The sequence below is a fragment of the Archocentrus centrarchus genome, chromosome 22 (assembly GCF_007364275.1).
Source record: "Archocentrus centrarchus isolate MPI-CPG fArcCen1 chromosome 22, fArcCen1, whole genome shotgun sequence".
Classification (NCBI taxonomy): Eukaryota; Metazoa; Chordata; class Actinopteri; order Cichliformes; family Cichlidae; genus Archocentrus; species Archocentrus centrarchus.
In genome coordinates, this window is record NC_044367.1 from 15,220,332 (window position 1) to 15,243,061 (window position 22,730).

General features: G+C 40.9%; 1 protein-coding gene across 3 annotated transcripts in view; it reads left to right on the forward strand.

Moving 5' to 3' along the window:
• luzp1 (leucine zipper protein 1) overlaps window positions 1–22,730 on the forward strand; it is a 48,341-nt gene that overhangs the window by 6,882 nt on the left and 18,729 nt on the right. The window contains exon 2 of one of the 3 annotated variants that reach the window (XM_030759170.1): window positions 12,800–12,856. The exons of the other annotated variants lie outside the window; for them this stretch is intronic. The gene's annotated coding sequence lies outside the window, so the exon portion shown is untranslated. The remainder of the gene's footprint in view (window positions 1–12,799; window positions 12,857–22,730) is intronic. 3 annotated transcript variants of the gene reach the window in all.

A 22,730-nucleotide genomic window follows, 5' to 3' on the forward strand; every position in this document is an offset into this window, starting at 1 on the left:
GTTTGGATGTATTGGTTAGCACTGTTGCCTCACAGCAAGAAGATTCTGCTCCAGCTGTGGAGTCAGCATGTTTTGACTTTGCTTTCTCCGGCTTACTCCCACATCCGAAGCCGCACAGTACCAATCAAAAGTTTGGATGTGCTCACCAATTAATATGAATGGGTGAGTGTGTTCAGACTTTTGTCTGGTACTGTACATCTTTAGGTTAACGGTTATAAGTGTGTGAGTGTATTTGGGTCTATTTGTGTGTGAGGAGTAGACTCCAGCCCCTGCAGTCCTCGACAGGTCAGAGGTGGTTTAACTGATGGATAGATGATGGCATTTTAGGTCATGAAGTCGAGTTGCAGTTCCTTCTTTGTGTCATTCAAGTTTGTTTTTCAAAACCGGCCAACAATGTGTTTCACATATCCTGATATCTGCCTTTGATAATGTTTAATCGGCCAGCTGCCCCACACGGCTGGAGTTTGGACCACATTGACTGATAATGTGGGTCACTGTGCTGCTTCTGCTGCTGCTGCTGCTGCTGTTTGGCTTTTACATGCATTCAGGTTGACCTGACAAGGAAGAGTTTTGTCTCTTGTTTTGGGGATTTTTTTACTTTTTCCAACTGGTTCCTGCGTGGGATTAAGTTCCAGTTTCAGCCTTCAACAAGCTGTTTTACAGAAAGTCCCCTGTGTGCCTGTTCTGTTCCTGCACTGTACAGGCTCCTCAAAAAATGGCTACCTCGTCGATGCTGGAAGAAAAGAGGAAAGAAGTGCAAAGGAAACTGACTTCAAAAGCGTGTAGGAAGCACAGCAAGGCAGAGGGAGGGAGGGAGTTAGAGGAAGGGACTGAGGCGTTTTAACAGGGGAGAGCTAAAGTTAAGACATAACTTGTAAATTCCTCAGACACACTTTTTATTTTTTCAGTTGTTCTCCTCATTAACTGGCCAATATTTTGACTTTCCTTCCGATTGTTATCTTGTCTCACTTGCTCTCTCCTTCTCCTTTTCCTGAAGAGGGGAGAGGACCCCCTCCTTACTTATTTTTTTCCTGCCCCCCCCCCTGCCATGCCTGGTCCGGGAGTATTTTTGGAAGTTAATGAAAAGAGAAATCTGAACCGCTTACCCTTAAAAGGCATGTCTGGGTCAGATGGGTGGAAACTTGTGTTATTAATGTCCTTAACATTTTTTTTATGTGAGTGGGTCATCTGTGATTATAAGAATGTGTGCGTTCGGAGCTCTGTAAAACGCAGGAATGCTGTGGGTTGGGGGGCTGAGAAGGGAAGGAGGGTGGACTAGGAAACAGGCTTACGTCCTCAGGAAAGGGGGGGGGGGGGTCATGGGCATATTTGGCATATTTCAGGAGCTGTTGCAGTCTGGTTCAAGACATGTTCTTCTTCCTAGTGGTCTAGCCAGACAGTGATCCACTCGTGAGGGGAAGAAAGGTGAACATCACGCTCTATCAGTTTCAGTCTTGTGATGCTTCTAGTGAAAGATGGTGCAGACTGCCTCCGTTTTTTTTTTTTTTTTTTTTTTTTTTTTTTTTTTTTTTTTTTTTTTTTTTAGCCTGTCATGTCTGGTAGATCTGCCTCCGTTTTGATGGAGGTGAAGCTTAAAAAGCCACCAGTACAGGTGGTAACAAGATAGGAAAAATACCACCTCATGCCACCTACATACTGACACAGATGTCTAACTTCCCAACATCACCATAACCTCAATAATATCCATAAAAGGCTAAATGTTGAACCAAAGTCCTTCACCCAGCAGCATGGTTTGTATGTCTTGGGTACCATCACTACAATTTAATAAGTGTTTAGAGCTGTAATATGTTTCTTTCAACCTCTTTTCTGTGGCATATGGTTACAGTGTCTCTCCCCTAGAATTTATGATATTTTAGTCTGTTATTTGCAGTCAAATGGTCACTGGTTAACATGACAGTGGTTGGCAGGAGTTTGCTATGGTGATGCCAGTCCAGTGCTCAGCAGAGGTCCAGTTCACAGTGAGGTCGTGAGTCAAGAGTGTACAGCTGTGTTCTTAACCTACAGTTTTTATTGAATTTAATGTGCGATTGCCAAAAATGTCCACTTGTTAATACTTTTAGGTGATTTAAATCTTTTTCTCACATCATAATAACTCCTCTTCACACAAGCTAAGAACTGTGGATTAAATTCACAAGAGAGTGAATGACTTTAAGATCCAGGAATTATTTGTCCTCATACAGGTGCCAGTGCATTTGGGCGAGGTTTGAGAGACGATACCGAATGCGTGTGCTGTCTTGTCTTTTTCTTTGATGTGTCAGGTGTCTTTTGTGTTTTGATCTTAGTTGTGAAATGTGGAACAGGGAACCTCTACTAAATGGAAAACCAGCAGAAATGCCACAAGGGAAAAACCCAAATAAATGTTCAGAATGAAGGCAGGTGCTCACAGAGAGAATGGTTTAAATATGAGAGTGGTGAGAATTTTGTGGTTTCACTGTTCGATGTGCACCCAGTTAAATGTGTGGAAAATATCCTTCAGAGAAAAGGTGTTAACATTCTTCCAGCTTCAGAGTGCCACAAAGCTGAAGAATCTGTATCAAGGTTCATTGAAGCTGCACTGCATGCTGTTGGTTGCTCTGCATCATAATCAGACTTTACTTTTGGATATTCACAAGTAGTTGCCTGTAATACGGCACTTTGCTGGTTACAGTGTATTTTTTTTCTCTAAGTTGGATTTAACAGTTTCAAATGGAACCACTCCCTCTGTCTCACTCGCTACCTTTTTGTTTCAGTTCAGATTGAACAAACAAGATATCCCTTGTTAATTAGTAATTTTGTCACATTTGGGCAGAGCCAGGTTAGCTGTTTCCTCCTGTTTCCAGCCTTTGTGCTACCCTAACTTGATTGGCTGCCAGCTGTGGTCTTGTAATTAACTGAGAGAGGTCAGAGTGATATTGATCTTCTCATTTTAGTCAAAGAACAAAATTGCTTATTTATTAAAATGCTCCACAGTCCAGTTTACAGTGTGTAGGAACAATGACTGGATAAAGCCGTCCATTTTTAATTGCCAGCTATATATTTTTCTGTACGCAGTCTCACATGAGATGAAGAGGTAAAGACAAATGGACTCTGGATGACTGATACCAGTAACAACGTCTTCAAAAGAAGGACTCAAAAATCAATTTTTGCTAAAGTGTAACTGCATATATCTTTCGTGTGTGTGATTGTGGAAGTTTGTTCATCTGCTCATGTGTGACTTTAGCAGTGTGGGTCCACAAATGCTCTTCCTCTGCAAGCAATCTGCCTGGTGATCCATGGGGTGTTTTCACTATTTAACACTTTAATGGAGAATGTCTGTGTGAAGGAATATGCACAGTCTCGTCATCACACTCGCTTTCACACACTACTCTCTGACCTGCTGTGAGCCTTGGCTCTACAGGGCGGCTCTCAAAATAAAATTCCTCTTGCGGATTATTTTTCTTGTGATCAGAAAATATACATGTTCTCAGAGAGACGCACAGGCGGGTTGTTCCACACTTAACCCATCTTCTGTTCCTCCCATTCTCTGCTATTTTGTCTGCTGAGCTCTTTTTTTTTTTTTTTTTTAGATGTTTACTTTTTTTGCGCCTTTAGAGAGTTTTGCAGTATGTTGCTGAATGGAAAAGGAAATCATGTCAGTTTGATTTGTATGACCATTTCTTGCCTTGCCTGTTATCAAGTGACTCTCACGTCCTTTTTTTCATCCACAATATTTTAAAACTGAACTAACATATCTTTCTTCTCCTGAAGGCACCCCCCCCCCCCCCCCCATATTCTTCCAGCCATCCATTTATTAACAAGTCTGCTTTTCTTTTGGAGCTTTCATCATTATGGCGCTGATGCATGTAGACCCTGACTGCTTGGCTATTTTCAGCTACCCCCCCCCCCCTCCTTTCTGCCCTTTCCCCCCTTCTTTTCTGGTTGGTTTTATTTTGGAGGCGATCTCTGCACTGCTGCCTTTTGTTAAGGGCTGCTGAGGACCGGGTTTGCTGTTTTTTTTCCTCCATGCCAACGTTGCTTTTGGAGCTCCTTCTCATGCTAGCTGCCCTGACCAGGGGAAGTGAAGCAGCACAATGCTGCTATGGTGAGGCCATAAAAATAGACTTGCTAAAGTGCAGCTTTTACTTCAAGAGCCATCAAAGCCTTTTATGTCACAGTTTTATGTAGTAAGTGGGAGTAGAAAAAGAAGAATTTTGGCCCAGTACAGCTGCAACTAAAACATATTTTAGGGTGTTTATTCCCCTTTAGAACAGTTGATCTAGATAGGAAACAAGAGGGGTGCATGACATGCAACCAAGGAGGGCTGGGAGGTTATATTGGAAGTAATTTAGGCTTTAGTTTTCAACGATGTGAACGTTTCCAACACTGCTGTCGCTTAAACATCAGCTTGTTCTCTGGAATTACACCAGTTTTGAAGGCTGTCTCCATTGCCCTTCATGTCTGAGTAATTGTACTCAATCAGAATAATAAGTGATCTACTCTTAAGCTCTGATTGCTAAACTCCCAGTCACACAAGCCTAGAGGATCGGTCAGTCACTCCCTGGTAACCACCACTTGCCAGGGAAAAGTGTGTGTTCCCCAACTTGTTGATTGCTTGCAACCTCTCGTAATCACAGTTGTAAAGTGGTATACGGTGCTGCACCAAAAGCCTCTTATGATTGCTTTGGTTGCTAGCAGTTTGCCACAGTTGCCAGTAGTTTGCATGGAAGACTCTAACTTGTCTGCAAACACTCACGAACTACTCGCCAAGTGGTAGTAACCAAATGTGACTTGATCTGGCGCACTGTATTGCGGGGCATTTCCGGGTTCACGGGATGTTCTTAGCAGCAATGGAGAGACCACTTACATGTTTCAAGCACTCGCACGTGCTACCGGTGATGTCATCATTAAAATTACATTGCATATGAAATATGTAATGTAATTTTTTTTTCAGTCAGCGTGCTGATTCGTATGAGAAGCAGCCCCTGCGACTTGTGACTCCTTTTACCAGATCAGGTCACAAATGGAGACCATTTGCCTTAAGAGTAAAAGTGTGTAAAAATGTGCCTTTCCACTATAACAAAAGGTGCAAATTTTTTGTTGAAGGCGAACGTTGTCCATTTCCAGGTTGCGTCACATCTTAAGTTACAAATTAGTGTCTTCCATGCAAACTATGGGTGACTGTGGCAATCTGCTAGTAATCCAAGCATTCAGTGACTGTTTTCATGTAGCGATAACCAGCAACCACTTGCCAACCAGTCAGGGAATATGCATTTTCCCTAGCAAATGGAGGTTTCCAGGGGATTGCTGATGGGACTCTAGGCCTTTGTGGCTGAGGCCTTAGTATACTAATCACTTCAGGACTATGGCTGTGTTTAGTCTAATTCAGTGGGACATTTCTGAGCTGTTAAACATATTTCAGATAATACGGTCATTACACACATACTCATCCATCTGCTTTACTAAAGTAGACACTCACAGGCACTCAGGCCATGCCCAAGTCATCAGCTCCGGTGGTCCCTTCATCTGCCTCTCATGACTGTGCTTCATTTCATAGCCAAGTAAGTCAACATTTGGATTACCATCAGTACCTATCAAAAGACACAAGTAACCTGTTTGTTCTCATTTCATTTTGGTTGTGTTATTGGTCGGTGTTCACTCATTGTTGCATGATACACTTGCAGACTTGAACTTGTGGCTCACCCTTAGCTGAGGTTTTTGTGCGCGCCATGTGTGTACATGTGGACACATTCAGACACTGAAGCCACACAGGAATCCCATAATATCATTCCTGAGTCCCTGAGTGGATCATTTGTGCACTGTGGAACATTGTGGAATACCAGGCATATTTTATGATCCAACCTTCAGCCCGCTGCCTTGCTTTCTCTCAGCGTCTGGGTTTATTTGCAATACTAAGCCGGTCTGGCTGCCCCCCCCCCCCCCCCCCCCCCCCCCTCTCACCCTCCACCCCCCAGTCTCCAGCCCTCTGGAATAGAACATTTAAACACTGAATTTTAAGCTTTTTGCTTGTGCTTTTTTTTTTTTCTCTCTCTCTGACTATCCTATACTGAAAGTCTGTCTTCCTCAGATAAGGAATCAAACTTTCAAACTTGAGGCCATGAAATGCTGCTTGGTCAGTCACCCTGTGAGATGTTTAGCTCTCTGTGTGGGTAGGCATGTATGTATATGTGTGTTTACCCTCTGTGGTGACGTGTTTTGACTGCCCAGTCAAACAAGGGCACAGTAAAGCTTGATGCCCCTGTCAGAGAGTGACTCTTGCCCACCCACTTGGAAAAACCTGCAGTCTTCACCTCTTTTTCAGCCTCTAGCCATGCTCTTTTTTTTTCCTTCTCTCTTTCCAAACCACTTCAGATCTTTCATATCCATACTTGTCTTAAATACTTTCTCTCATTCCATCTCTGTCTCTGCCTCTGCCTCCCTATTTCTCCTTAGGTGTGGACTGCGCAGAAGAATGTCGTAAAATTAGTGTTTTATCTCTCCTGCCAGCCAGCTGCATCTGTACTCCCAGACATGCCAAGTATTTGAGACACAATTGACCTTAAAAGGAAACAATAGCAGCCTATCAATTCTGCTCTGCCAGTCAAGCAGCAGCTCAGTCGTACATAGGCAGGGTCCAGCTCGTGCGCACAACACAAGGAAGTGTTCAGAAACTGAACTTTGGAACTGGGAAGTAGGAGAGTCACAATGCACCCAGCAAAGCTTTTTTTTTCTTTTTAATTTACAAAGTTGGTGTATTCTTCTTCCTTGTTTAGTGTTTTCAGTGTGTTCTTTTGTTATATAAAGTTTGAATACATTCAGAATAATACAGAATGTGTTAACCATTAACTCCACCCATGTAACTAGTAATGTTACTGTAGCAGGCTTACCTTTGTTCACAGCCTATGATGTTGAATCCAACATGCTTACATCACATCACTGATTTTTTTTTTTTTTTTTTGTCTCGTTGTGTTGTAACCTCTCAGGGCAGCAGCCAGTGTTTCAGGGCTTCCAGCAGATATCTTGGTGAAGGTTTCCTGTTCTTTGCATAGGTCATTGTTTAAACCCCGACTATGAATGCAGATAAAATTTAAAATCAAATCATAATGAAATGCTAAATTATGACATGATAGAACCAGTGCATTTCTCTTTTATTCTTCACACAGACTGTTTACCTGCATGCAACCAAAACCTGCTCAATGACTGGTCAGTATTACCCAGACTACAAAGGGCGGAAAGGGCAAAGAGCCATGCAGTGGGTCAGAAATGAAAGAATTCAAAGAGAAATTTGGATTTTAAATAAAAAGTGACAAAGCCTATGTGTCAGAACAGAGGTTCAGATGAAGACATTCACAACATCAGAACTAAACAGGCACTTAAATCACCTTCACCCAGCTGAACATGTATACAGAGCCAGACACAAGCTAGCAGCTTTCAGGTCACACTTAGAAAAAGGTCGGAATCGGCCAAGAAAATTGCAGTTGGTGCATCTTATTGATTTGATGTAATTAGCGTCCATTCTCTTCCGCCCCAGATAAGCGGAAGAGAATTAATGGATGGATAGATGGATGTAATTAGTTGACAGAAAATATATCAGCAATAATTTGTCACATATGAACTGTGTTTTTAATGGTTATTTAAATTCTAAAGTCTCAAAGAGTCCTGACTACTGAATTTTGAGGTGTATGTAAGACAGACACAAAAAAGACTTGATTAATTGATAGTGAAAACAGCTTGTGGTTAAAACTTTGAGGGTTCCTTCTTTAAAAGGAAGGCCCATTCTCAGTTCATAAAGTAAATTCCCTGCAGTATAATTTCATTTCTGTGTCAAGTGATTATTTTAAACAGTCCATTTGACCTTTAATGACGCCTCATATTTTGCCAAGTTATCATGTCAGGAAATTCCTGTCCTCTTGAGCTGTGGCGTGTTGCCAGTAAAGTAGCTCTGTGACATCGCTAGCTGTCATTATTACTGTTGTTGGATAATGAATAATGGTGTGAAATAATCTGGCCTTCTAGTGAGAAGTAGCTGTGAATGCCTCAGCTGTTATTTGTGGAGCAGGAAGGCTGTAAGTCATTAGATATTAGGGCAGGTTCTGCAGGTTCACTGCAAAGTTTAAGAGGTGGAAGGGTATTCCATATGACAGCTCATCAGCCTGTTAACAAAATTCTTACTCCACCTTGCTGCTCTGCCGGAATGCAAATAGCAGCATGAATGCTGCTGGCAGCAAATGAAATATCAGCCTCCTTTTCTGTTCTTCGCTGATGTTCCCTGCTCCTTTCTCTTGCTCATTCCTTCTGTCTGCTACTTTTCTGTTTCCCGTCTCTCCCAATCTTTCTCCTCACTCCTGCTCCTTTTCCGTTTGTCTCTTTCTGTCTTTCTAGGCATCCTATTCACCATGTTTGATTTGGGCATTCCTTTCCCCCTAGCAGACAAAACAACCTCAGCCCTAACTGAACTGCAAGCCCCAGTGTGTGCGCGCACGCACACACACACACCCACCCACCCTTTTGCTGATCACACACAGGAAATGGGCTCCCGTGCAAACGAGGCCCGCCTGGCCACTAGAACCCAGGATGGAGTTTCAGGATCTGAAATGTTCTCTTCTGGAGGAAACTGAACATGAGTTCTCTCTTTCCCCTGCTTTGGTTCTCCCTTGTTTCTTTTCTTTTATTCAGCGTGGTTTATCTGCGTGTTCTCTTGGACACTGCAGCCATTTTGTTGGTGTGTTGGTCATATCTTCCGGAGCGTTTACATTTGAGTCAAACAACATATTGTCAATTCAGCAGTTAAAAAAATAAACTCACAGCCTGAACCTTGGCGTCCTGTATGTGTAAGGGAAAGTCTAAGTGCTCGAAGGCATATCACAGATAATCATTATGGGTAAGAATGCAATTAACTGTTTGACACAGTTAATGTTTTTGCATTATTAACGCACTGTGCATGTAATGAAAAGCTAAACACACCGTTATTATTGTGTGGAAAAAATAATAATTGAATTTAGCCCAGAAGGAACAAACCTTTTATTGTTTTCATTCTGTATAAAACTTTAACATTTTGCTTCAGATTTGCCTTCAAAAAGTGATTGTTTCTATTACAGAGAACACGTTTATACAAATCTTCATATTCAGCATAAAAACACAACATACTACCAAACAATCAGTGTATTCCCACTGTAGATAGGGCAGCATTTAAAATTAATTACATATAAATTCATGCTCACTTTCCACTTTAGTCTTTAGAGGCATTCATTGTCATTCAGAGGTGTTAGTAATTTTGGAACCTTATGCTTTTCATGCTGCTGAATTGTGTTGTGTTCAACTAAGAAGTGTTTCTAATATTTTGTCTATCCCATAAAATCAAGCTGCCATAATGCCATAAAGTTCAGTAGCCACATGAGAGTAGAATTTATTGCAGGGTTTTTTTGCATTAGACTGCATTTACTGCATTGCAGTTGAGTTGGGTGTACCTTTATAATACAAGATAGACATGTATAAACTATTTTCCTGATAGATAAAATAAAAAAATATATTTAAATTTGTGCAAATGGCACTTGATGTGAGAGAGAGGGGGCAAAAAACTGAACTTGGGTCTGTAAAGAAAGCAAGTTCAGTATACCAAAGATATCTTATCTTATCTGGCTTTACTTCCCATAACATTAGCAATTCCACTGTTTCGGGATCATAACATTATATTACAGCTGATAGAAAAATATAAGCATGTGTTTTAAGATTGCTTGTAGCAAACAGAAAAAAGTCAAGGAATAAAGATGCTCTTAAAAAATGTGTTCACTGATTGATGCTCATCAGAGAGAGACAAAAAAAAAACTTAACCTTCCTACTACATGCACATTAAAATAGACACACTATTTTCCAGTGAACTGACAGGTCAGTAGGCAGCGATTTTGTACCCGTCTACATTTGTAATGCTGAAACCCCTGACGCTACTTTGCTAAGCCCCTAAATCTGCCTTGTAGTACAGTTCTCAGGTGACTGATAGGTAAGTCACTGAGATTGATTCTGAAGGAAGAGCCAGCTCACAGTTTCACTCAATTCTGCTGAGTAAAATGATGAATTCCCCACAACCTGTGTGTGTCTGTTTGTGTGTGTATATAAAGGGGAGCGGATGGGTGCGAGGGATGAGCAGGAGACAGCTGTTTTTGGTTTTCTTTGGTTATGGGCTGGCTAACTATCTGAACTTCCTGCACACACACAAACACGCACCCCAACACAATGCACACAAACACAGACAAACATGGTCTCTGGTCACTTGGGTTTATGATTTCTTCTGCACTGTAAAGACTGTCTCAGATTTTAAGTCACATGTTTTAATTATAATTTATTAGTCACACAAACTTATTTTGTTATACACAGCAGAATTACACATTCTGTTTAGGCCAGTGCTGAATTGTAATGAGTCGTGAGAATGTCAGATGATTCAGCAAAACCCGTGTTATACTGCTGCTTTCACCAGTCTAACCTGACATGGCTGAGTGCAGGGCTGCAGGGTTGTCTCCTTCCTGTGGAGTGAAGATGTGAAAGAACAAACTGGCAGAATGACATGAAAACAAGTTCAGAGTGGCAGGATCAAGTAAAAGGCAAGTGCTCTGTGCCTATCAGAAGCTGCTTACACGATCAAAGTGTATTTGAGTACATCACTTGTCACCCTTGCTTAATTCTGCCTAGGTTAAGAGAAAAGCTTCTTGACAGTCTTTTTATATATGTGAGATAGAAAATATTGACCATTTTTTGCATTAATTGCAGGCAGCAGCAAGGAATTTTCCATCCTTTTCCAGTGAGCTACTGTCATTGATTACAAACTACCTCAAATCTATTAAAAGAAGGTATCACAGAATAAGTAGTGTTTTCTTAGAAATTTTAAGTTCAAGTATAACTACATAACAATTAACAAAAACATAAGCTTGTAACTTGTAAATGTAACTCCCACACAATGTCTCGCTCACTGCTGATGCATTTATTAAACTGGATTCAGTCCTGCTGACCTTCATCAGGTACCCGATTTTTAATTTAATAAATATATTAGCTGTGTGGGAATTTTTCTTCTGCTGCACCTGGAGCACATTGATAAATGAGTTCAAAGTGAAACATATTTTCTACCTGGGATATTTTATTTTTAACCAGCTGCTTTTCCACCATGTGACTGCATCAGTAAACATCTATCCACTGTTTGCTCTTCCTGTTACATGGAATGCAACTAGCGAGTGCTCCGGCAATGCACGATTGAGTGATTTGTTTACATTTGGGTCGCGTATCAGCGGTATCCTCCTCATGTGCTTTCTTATCCCATTTGCACTCAATAGTGTGTGTGTGTGTGTTTGTGTTTGTGTTTGCTCAAAAGTGGTGAAACAAGTTTGTTCCCACCTTTAGCAGGAACAGTTTTCTTGCATATTTTGCAAAATATTGTGCTTTTGTTGAAGGTTGTTGAAGTAGCTCTGTTTTTAGATACGAAATCATCAGAAGCTGACACGCGGCTCTCAGTGTCAGACATGCCTGGGCTTTTGTTGTTGTTGTGTGCATAAATACATGGCATCTATGTCATTGATATCACAATACAACATTTTAATATCGTGCAAAAAATTGAAAACTGATGTAATCACAGACAATATGTGACACAACTGTGTCTGTGTGTGCGCGCAAGCTTAGTTACAGCCAGTAAGAGAGGAGAAACATTTTTGCCCAAATGTAACAAAATCTGCCTACCAGGGTCTTGAAGCTCCCACATCTTCATGTTGAAGCTCATATCTTTAATCCATTAGAAAACTGAGGGTAAACAACACATCTGTGTTTGTGTGAGACAATTTGTTTGCTAGAACCAGCAACCAGGAAGATACCCGAAGTCGGGGCAGCGATTCTCAAACTGTGGAGCAGGTGTAAACCTTTTTTTTTTTTTGTGCTTCCGGAGTGGTTCATGCTGGACGATCTGAGAACCACTAAGTCAGGATATTTTTGTATTTATGCTGTTCCTTTTTAACATTGATATAATTAGTGTTAACTGCAGGAGTATTTTTCATTTCCTTTTCCCGGACAAAACGGTTACAAACCAAAGTCTGCTTACTTGTTCAGGAGCCTTCTAACATAGCTCTGTCTTCATCAGGATGGAGTTTGTGAACTAGATGTTCAAACTTTACAGTGTTTCCATTTTCCATGTCTTGAAACTCAAGCTCGTTATGTCGTAAATAATGTTCTTTGTGTGATGTACAGTTACAAACCCGGGTGTCCTGCTGCTGCTTATAGTTTCCAGCAGTGTTCCCTCCACTGCCTCCCCCACTTCCCTCTCATCCTTTAAATTCAGTCCAGACTTGAGTCTTAAATCTGGATTCACTGTGCTTAACCAAACATATGGAATGCTACTGTAGTGGAATGCTTCAAGTCTGGGTTGTTTCTGCATGAGTGTGTGCGTGTCTGTGTATCTGTGTGTGCATGTTTTGAAGCAGATGAGAGCTTCTAGGATGATGATGATTATGATAATGGTGCGTGTGTGTGTTTACCAGTGCCTCCCCAGAGAACTGAATAGGGCCTTCTGTTGTCGTGGCCAAACATTGCTTGTCTGCTCATGCATGAGTCTATTGCAAAGCCTCAGAATGTGCCCCATATCTGAGCAGTTAGCTCATTCTTAGCCTCTTAGCTTGACTGTGAACGATCTCCCTTACAGTGACTGCATTGTCAGCCCGGCCGCAGGCCCCGGGCTTTCTCAAGTGCCAAAGATAACAATGGCGAAAGATGGCATGAGTGTGTGTGTTGATATAATGATGACCAGCATCCATTTTTACTAAACTCACACCCTGTTTGTGTGTTTTAACCACAGGATGGAGTGTGTGTGGAGCTTGATGTGCTTTAGAGGAAAGGATGCATCTTAAATTAAGTAAGTTGGGGGGGGGTTCCTGTGTGTACAAGCCCTGCAGCCCACCAAGGACTACGCTAACACTCCTGCCAGTCTAAGAATGGGTATTTTGTTTGGGGTTTTTTTTTTTACGATAGAATCTATAATCATGAAGTTAGCTAATATATCCTCTTAACCCACTGCTCTTTTTAACTGTTTTACACATAAAAACTACAAATAAGCTTTAAATGACCAGGCAAATGTTATGACCTAACACACACCAATACTTGTCCACTTATGTCTGCCAATTAAGGTAGGCTAAATCATCTATCATTATATGTGAATAAGGCCAGTTGTAATTTGGTGCTGTCATGCTGATATATAACTCCTATTCATGTCAGAAGTGGAAAATGAGCTCTTTGGTCCTACTGTTCAGCCCCCTCCTGTTTACAGCACATACGGCAGCCCTTCTTTTTTTGCCAAATAATTAGCAAGTGGCGTTATAGTGGGTGGATAGTGCCATTAATTGAGTGCAACATTCAGTTGGACCAAATCAGCCCCTTCTGAGATCGCCATGCGAGCTGTTTTCTCAAGTTTCCAGCAGCTCCAGGGACAGAACCAAGCAAAGTGTTACATAAACTAGTTGCCTCCTAACAGTTGAGTAAGTTCAGAGTGTCTTTTAGTGAAATTTACAGTTTTACTAGAAGTAATTCTGTGTAAAGTTAGAAAGGAGTCAAAATCTACTGTAGTATATCAATTAGAGTTTTAAATGCGGTAGGTGACTACCCATTTTTATTTACAGCTTGAATTATTTTCTGAATTTCAGCCTAGCCTGTTGAAACTTTGTCACATCTTTCCCTTCACATCCATCTTATCCTCCCCATCCTCCAATCTTACCCACTCTTTCCTCCCTTCACCCCCCCCCCCCCCCCCCCCCCCCCCCCCCCCCCCCCCGTGCTCTTTCTCCTCCTTGCCTCCTCAACCCCTCCTCTGCTCTTTGTGAGTCTGTTTCCTGTTGGGCACAAATGCCGGCGCCGCATTTCCTTCCCTATAGCCTGAAGTAACACAGGAGTGGCACATATATGTAGAGTTGCAAGAAGAAAGTTGTAATTTCCAGTAAAATGTGGCGTGATCTTCATTGATGGCACGGGAAAGGACAAATGGTGTGACTAATAACACACAATCACACAGAGCAATCACTCCGCATAAGTGAACCTCTGTAATAACCCCTTCAAAGGCTACCCTGAGTCAGGTGTTCCAGTCAAGGAGATCAAACGTAACACACAATAAAATGCTTGCAGGAAAAAAGGGAACTGGATATTAACACCTAAACCTCATACAAACTGAAGAATGAGGGAGCATCAAAGTTGTATCAAAAAATTTTAGAGGAGAACTTCTGAACAACAACCCCTTTCTGGAAGCTTAGGAGAGGTGGAGTGATACATCCAGACTATGTATCAAACTACACAAGTAAATCAACCACTGTGTGGTTGAAAAAGAGGACATTTATGTTTTGAAATGGTCAAATCAGATTATTGATATCAACCCAACTGAGACATTGTGACCTCAAGACATCCCAGAACTGAAACAGCCCCGGAGGGTGGGATGGTCCAGAGTTCCTTTTCATTGCTGTGCAGTTCTCGTAAGCAGCTGCAGAAAACGTATAAAGGAGGTTGTTGCTGCTAAATCAATCCAAGACATGACTTTCTTATTCTTAGTGTGATCAATAAATGCATGAAAAGTATGGCAGTATTATTAGTTTGCATTTTTTTACTTCAATGAAGATCAAATCACATTTTATGATGAATCGTTGCAGAAATCCTAAATGATTCACAAACTTCATCGCATAACTTTTTTTTTTGCTGTAGTGTGCGTGTGTCTGTTTGTTCTTATGTTAGATTAGTCAGCAGAGTCAGTTTATGTATCACTGTGTTATCATATCTCCTCAGCTGTCTGCTGTGTATAAGTGTATAAGGTCAATATGTGGCCAGGGCGTGTTCTGTGTGTCCAAACTGAGCTGCCATTACATGTGTTTATTATTCTGGATGCTCATCCTAAAAGTGACAAAGACCATTAAAATCAGCAATAAAACAGGAAACACCTAAGGCACTTCTGAATCCTGTATAGGCCTCCCATATACATTGGTGTGAGTCTTTTTTTTAACTTATGAATGATTTATACTATTAGTGTAACACTCAACTTAGTTTATCAATGTTTTTGTCCATGATATACTTTTGCAGTTCACAGTCAGACACTGCTCTTAGTTACAGAGAGATGATCTGTAAGTACCGCATCATCCCGCAGGGATGCACATCTCCTCTGAAACACGTCATCTTTTTTACCTTCTGCTACATCTCCTCTTCTCCTCCCTCTCTCTCCTCTTCCTTTCCTCCATCCTGCAGCCACTGCTGCATTCCTGCTGCAGTAATCCACTGTCAGTTACCTGCTCTGCATTCTGTACAGTCACTCCTTGTTTCTCTCTCTCTCCTCCTCATCTGTTTTTTCTCTGTCATTGTCCGTCTGTCATTGCTTCCCTTGCATTATTACACACACCTCACTCTGCGCATTTGTTTTCTGCTCTTTCTCTTCTCTCTGTCTTTTCTCTTTCTTTTGTCTCCCTCCTCATCAGAGAGCCACTGAGGTCTCCATTCAGCCGCAGCAGGCTGCTAATGCCAAGGCTCAGGCTGATGAAGCACTGCCAAGCAAGCTGTGTGTGTGTGTGTGTGTGTGTGTGTGTGTGTGTGTGTGTGTGTGTGTGTGTGTGTGTGTGTGTGTGTGTGTGTGTGTGTGTGTGTGTGTGTGTGTTAGGATGGGAAAACGGTGAATGAACAGGATGCCGAGCAGCCAGGCAGAAGGTAGAAGGGCTGTATGTTAAGAGCTATTGATGTGTCTGAATGAATTGACAGTGGCAGTCTGTTAGCTACCAGGAGGCTTATCCTCATAAAATTCCCAATTCATAATCTCTGGAGACTTTGAGGATCCGCTGTCATTTCCTCTTATGTACGAGGGAAATGGCACAAAAATGCAGTAGGAAAATGTGGGTAATACAGTGAAGGTGAAGGGAAGGAAATTGAAGGAAGGCAGCAGCAGAAATGGGGGGGGGGGCATTCAGAGGTCACCTGAATGGAGATGATGGTGGCAGAAACTGATGGAAAAGGTGAAAAATAGCAAGGGTGATGAAAGAAAATAATGTTATAGTAATACTGTTAATGTCCTGTACCTTTTACTGGTAAAAGGACAATTGCTGACCCTGTAGATCAATTTTATAGAAATACTTTCTTTATTAGGGAAAACTAGTTTCATTATTCACTGCCATTCATTGCAGCGAGTTTAATACCTGATTTCTATCTTGTGCTGTTCCTTTATGTGAGTGTTTTCACCACAAATCTTACTTTGCAGGCCTGTAAATGCATTTTTGTGCCCCCCTCTGTAGCACATAATTACACGTTGCTCAGTGTGTCTGTAGACACTCCCTCCTACTGACGCTGCATAGCATTAAGTGTTGTTATGTAAATATTTAAGACTGAGTTAGTCTCTGGAGCTTGAAAAAAGGATGACTGGACTTGTTTTTGTTTCTTGGTGGTTTTAGCTCTCATCCAAAAGGCTTCTTCAGTTCTCAAACCAAAAGGTGGAGAGACCCAAGTAATTAAACCCCAGTGGACGTAGTCCCCTGGAAGTGGTTGTGACCCACTATTGTTCATGTGCATCATGTGCCAAGATGTGAAAGTAGGTGTGGGTCATTACAATCAGTGATTTTGTTGACAGGACACAGATTGAAATCTTAGGATGGTTGCTAAGTAGGCTACTAAAGTATATTATCTTACATTAGCATAAGTATTTATGTGTTGATGCATGCTCAAAAATGCAGGCAAGGAAATCCCATGAAGTGTATTCTGTTCATGTGGATGCAGCATTTTCAGTGGGAGAAACGTTTCATCATTCATCTGTGGGACTTCAGTGTCAGCTGACTGCAGTTTTCCCCGACCTTATAAACATTACAGTTGCATAACACTCGAAACCAGCACCATTGCATGAAGTTGTGCCTCAAGATCAGTTTCATGATCATTGATATGCAAATTGACATGGCTAACAGTATTGGGGAATAGCTGCAATCACAGCACTGTAAGATAGTGAAAAATGAGCCAATCCCTTATATGTCAGGAGTGTTGGAACCACCAAGATGCATATTTTCAAAACACAGCATCTCATTGGCTTTCAAATCCCAAAACTACACCAGAAATTGGTCCACCCCAAGGATTGAGTCCTCTGGCACAAACAGAGCAATATATGCGTTTAAGTGCCTAGAGGATTGCCATAAATTATACAATGGGGAAACCAAACAACATCTGGCTTAAGCGTCTGGCATAATACAGAAGAGCTGCCTCGTCAGGCCAGGACTCTGTAGTCTATCTACACCTACAGGCCAGTGGCCACTCTTTTAATGATGAGAATTTGCACGTGCAGGACAGGGAGCAACCCAGGTTTAAGCATGGAGTCAAGAAAGCCATTTATATGACAATGGAACAACCATCACTTGAACTGAGGATGGGGCATAAGAGTATAACTTTCACCATCTTACAATGCTGATAACAGCCAATCCCCAGTTCTCTGTGAATAGTACTCATAGCCATTGATAAATGTTATGACAGTTTGCATTTCAATAATCATGAAACTGAGCTTATAGCTCATTGTTAGGCAATGGTGTTAGTTTCAGTCATTATGCAATTGTACTGTTAATAAGGCTGGGGAAACCTGCGGTCAGCTGATACTCAAGAAGTCACTTGGATGTGTGATGATATATTGGTATCAGCATTTATAACAGCTGATGAATGGAAAATTTAAAAAGTAAAGAGGAGAAGGGAGAAATCAGGCAATTTTTTTTTTTTTTTTTGCCTGTTGACACCTGTTATTCAAGAGAGTACTTCAGTGGGTACACCTGCCCTAAGCTGTGGCGGCATCCCCGTCAGCCTACAACACAACCAATGTGACAGGTGTAAAGAGGCCCTTAAGCAGAGGGTAATGGAGTAATCCATGACTTGTGACAATAAAACAAGCTCAATGTCATATTATGTATGGACTCGTAAATAATGACACATTTAGGTTATCTGTTCATGTTTTGTGTGTCTGAAAGAAGAAATTATTGGCTGATATATCAGATTTTTAAATGAACAAATATTGGTATTGGTATCTTTTCTAAAAAAAATAAAATAAAATGTCTGTTGAGCAGCTGCACAGTTCCAGAACTACAGCCTTGTATACACCTACAGTACTTAAGTTTTCTTTTCTTTTTTTTTTAATGCATGAAAATATCAATTCTGGTGACATTCTTAGTCTGACTATAGTTTAGAGCAGGGGTGGGCAATTCCAGGTCTCGAGGGCCGGTGTCCTGCAGGTTTTAGATGTCTCCCCGATCCAACACACCTGAATCAAATGGCTGAATTACCTCCTCAGTATGCAGTCAAGTTCTCCAGAGTCCTGCTAATGACTTCTATATTTGACTCAGTTGTGTTGGGTCAGGGACACATCTAAAACCTGCAGGACACCGGCCCTCGAGGCCTGGAGTTGCCCACCCCTGGTTTAGAGTCATTCCAAGTAAAGCTAGAACACACAGCAAGTTTGCGTACACCAAACACCACTGCTTGATTCTCCAAATGTTTAATAAGCTGCTGAAAACTTCAAAAAAAATCTAAATATGAGAAGATATAGCCTCGGTCATTCTCTTGTCTTCATCACTCTAGCTCTTGCTTAACATCTGTCTGCCTCACCTCATTCCTTCTCTGCATTGCTCACACTTTGTTCACACAGTGTTGTCTCTAACAAGTGTCATCATGTTGTGATGTTTTCACCTTATCAGTGTTAAACGCTGACACACATGCATTCCTTTAGCAGCAGTTCATCATTATACACAACTATGCGTGTCTGCTCGCTCTCAGGCTCTTAGAGCATCAGGACTTTACCTGTGTGTGTGTGTGTGTGTGTGTGTGTGTGTGTGTGTGTGTGTGTTGAAAGTGTATGAACAGCTGTTATTCTGCCACTAGCACTTGTTAAATGGCAGTTCAGGTGATGATGCATGAGGCTGATGCTTTAATTGAATTTACCCAGATACTCAGCCATATATTAACACTCAGCTGCTATGACCTTTAGCCTTCTTGCTCTCAGGCCACCTACTCTATCAAACAACTGTGCAGATAACCTGATGCAATTTAAGGACCCAACAAAGAGAGAGAGAAAATAGGGAAAGTAATGCGACTTGAGAACTGGGACTGGTTTATAAAAAAAGAGGGGAAAAAAGGGAAACAATGGTGTTGCCTATTAGATGTCTATTCATGCTATACAGTCTTATGAGAAAGATTATCTTTCTTTCTCTGCCATTTTCTTTTCTCTGATCATCTGATCTAATCACAGCTTATACTGATTTCGTGGTATGGTTTCACAGTGACCAAAGTCTTTCCGTCACTTTACGAGTGGGACTTTCTGAGGTTTCATTTTCCTAGGAGCAGCACGCCCACATGCACCAATACAGGCTGACCCATAAAATCTAAAAATGCTTAAGGTCAAACTTAATGACCATGACAAATATTTCATCTTCCCCCCTTTTTTTTTTTTTTTTTTTGTTTGTTTGTTAACACATGGTGAATGCTTTACTAAGATTTTAAACTTGCCTTTTATGGACACATGGCTTTTCATTCATTGCTCAACAGGATACTCATTTGTGATGGCTATTGATACAAAGCAATTATCAGTTCTCCTATTTGTCAGTTCCCCTGTTAATTCTTGAGAAATTATGCATGTGAGAAGAAAAAAAAAAAAAAGCATTTATTCATTAAAACAACTATTATTATCTTGGCGTTAAATACACAACACAAAACTTCAAGATAAAGTTGAGCAATCTTTCAGCCATGTCAGCAAGCAAGCTAAAGTTTTAGATTGGTGGCCTTCATGAGTGTGTGGGAGGAAATGGATGTTTTGTATTCTCTACAGCAGTGTGGCAGGTTATTGATATTCAACATTTGAACTACATTTCTTTGGTTTAACACCACCAAATATGCTGGAAAGGTGCATTATCACTGGATTGAGAAACAGTGTGTGATTCAGGTGTGCACAACTCCGTGATTGTGGATCTGAGTTAGATCTGTGTCACTGTTTTGTAACTGGCAGATGCTTGAAAAATATTCCAGGGTTGATTTACCGAATTGATAACCTTAGAGACAATGAATCCATTGTCTCGGTAATTTTGGAACAGGTCGTTAATTCCCTCCTTAAAGAGTATGTGTCATCATGTTCTGTTTGTACAGTCCCTAAGTAACTGGCTTACCAGATATCAGTTTATTATATTTCCCATATTTGAAATGCCTTAGTATTTGTTAGCTGTACAACAATCACACCATTTAGCAACAAATGTATTTTTATTTTCTGCATCCTGACCAGTTTAACTTTAGTTCAGTTTAGAGCCTGACCAATACAGCATTTGTGAGACTGAGACTAATAGTGATATTTGGTGATTTAAAAAAATAAAATAAAATAATTTTCAGTATATCAGCTGATGATATTATTTTTTTCTTTCAGACATGGAAATCGTTTTACATTTCCTAACACCTATGTGTGATTATTTATTTGTTTACTCTCTCCCGGAAGCAGGGATTTTATGTTTCGCGCCCACGTGTCAGCTACTCGAGTCCACTTGTGATGTAAATTTTGTCATCAGACAGCGTGAGGGTCAGTGCGGATGTCCACACGCTTCCTGTTTTGTTGTTTTGTGACCACGCTGAGAATTTATATTACAGTGCACCAACTACACATGCTCCCCAGGCGGTGGAATTGAGGGGCTTCAAAGAAGTATAACAGGAATGACTACTTGGGTCTGTTATTTGATGGGTCAGTGACCTTTGAACCCAAGTACAGAGGATAACGTGCTAAGGACATGCTTCATGAGAAGTGGGAAATATTTCTTTGGAACCTCATGGCAAGTTGCATGGGACATACACTTCCCCAGAACACACACGCAGAAAAAAGTATTGCTAAGCTCCCTTTTGTCTGAAGTGTTCATACGTGCTGCTCTGCACATATTCACTTCCATCCATCCATCACTTGTAGCACTAAATAAAATGGAGCTTTTAAAGGACAGTGAGTGAGATTATAAAAGTCTTGGTATCAGTGTGGATCTACAGGTTTGGCTTAAAAGGATTAAAACTCTGAACATTGTAGACATATAATACTGTAAACCAAAAACTGTTGAATGCTACAGTATTTACAGTACCTCTTTTTCTAAAACAAATATTTACAGATGTTTTACTTAATTCAAAGTAAATAAAGTGTCAAATATGTTGGGCTATGCTACAGTCTAACCAGTGTGTCTAAAAGGGACTTCAAAAATTTGGACTGGGAACATGTATGACAAACTGTATTTCTCTTTCAAGATAAGAGCCTACCACAGATCAAAGTTTATAGAGTTGACTAGGATCCACTTTCGTATTAAGCTCATTGACACATAGGCAGGGTATGGATATGGGTTGATGCATACAAAGCAGTTAGAATTCAGCAAATGAACATTAAAGTCTTCTGTGAAGGATGAAATATGTTAATCAATTCTCCAACACACTGAATCTATTCTGAAGCTGGGACAGAAAGGTAATCCAAACATCCACGATACTGAATCGCAGTTCCATCTTCCTGGATCTTGATACTCATGTGGAGGCTACCATCTATCATTGTAAATAAGAATGGGTTCTTAATGACTTGCCTAGTTAAATAAAAGTTGCACTGATAGCTCTTCCACACAATACATTGCAAATGTAAAGCTGTGCAGACCATTGGTTTCTTCTGCTGTTAATTTTAGAAGTTTTAAAATGTTCACGAACACAAGAATTTACAGACTGTACCTTTAAATGCCCTTCACATAATGAGTGAACTGGTCACCCCCCCCCCCCCCCAAAAAAAAAATAAATAAATAAATAATTATGATCAAGTTATCAGGCCAGTGGTTAAAAAGATTTTATTTCCTGTTGTTCTTTGGGTTTTTTTTTTTTTTTTTTTTTTTTAATTCTTCACCCCAAAGAAAAACTGAGATATGAACTGAAACCACCACCTAAATATTCAAGTATAAACTGACCTGTAGTTTTTAAAGCAAGTTAGGAGATTTTTCTGGGGTTTTTTTTGTTTTTTCTTTTTTGCATTAATGTGCTGTTGGGGATCAAAGATCCATGCATTTTTGAGATATTTTGGTTTTTTGTTGAACTGACTAGATTTAAGTTGCTCCAGATCTCCTTGGCTGCAAATCTGCCTGAGGACAAGCGAGCTACTGACTGGCTAGTATTTTCGGGTGCTCCTGTTTTAAATAGAGCATCAAATATACTTCCCCTGCTCTGCTTCTGTGTTGCAGCAGCAGGGGCTTGTAGATGTAATCCTGATTTCTGTTGGAAAACATGCTCCAATTTACTGTTTGGTCATGAAGATTAGGAGCAGAGCCAAAAAAAAAAGGGGGGGGGGGGGGGGGGCTCTGGGAGCTTTGAGTTTAATTCAATCTCTTCAAAGGCACATCTTCAATCAGGTCATAACCAGAGAAGCCAAAAATGTAGTACATGTTTGGAACCACGATACTGTTCCAAGAAATCTGACAACTCCTCTAGTTTTTTCCTCTCACCCTGCCACATTTGTCTTACCCTCTTTTCCACCTCTTCTGGCATTTCTCACCCCCCTCATCTACTTATCATGCCCAGTCGCACAAGTGTAGTAGTGGTTTAAGCCCCAGCAGCAAGACTCTTGATGTAGACAGACAGGATGGGCGGAGAGACCTAGAAATGGGTATGGGTTACTGGGCTCACAGGGAAGAGGATGATTACTTTACAGCAAAGCTTTTAAACCAAAACTGACATAATATTCACAAAAATATGGGTCACAGCCATAGACAGTATAAAAC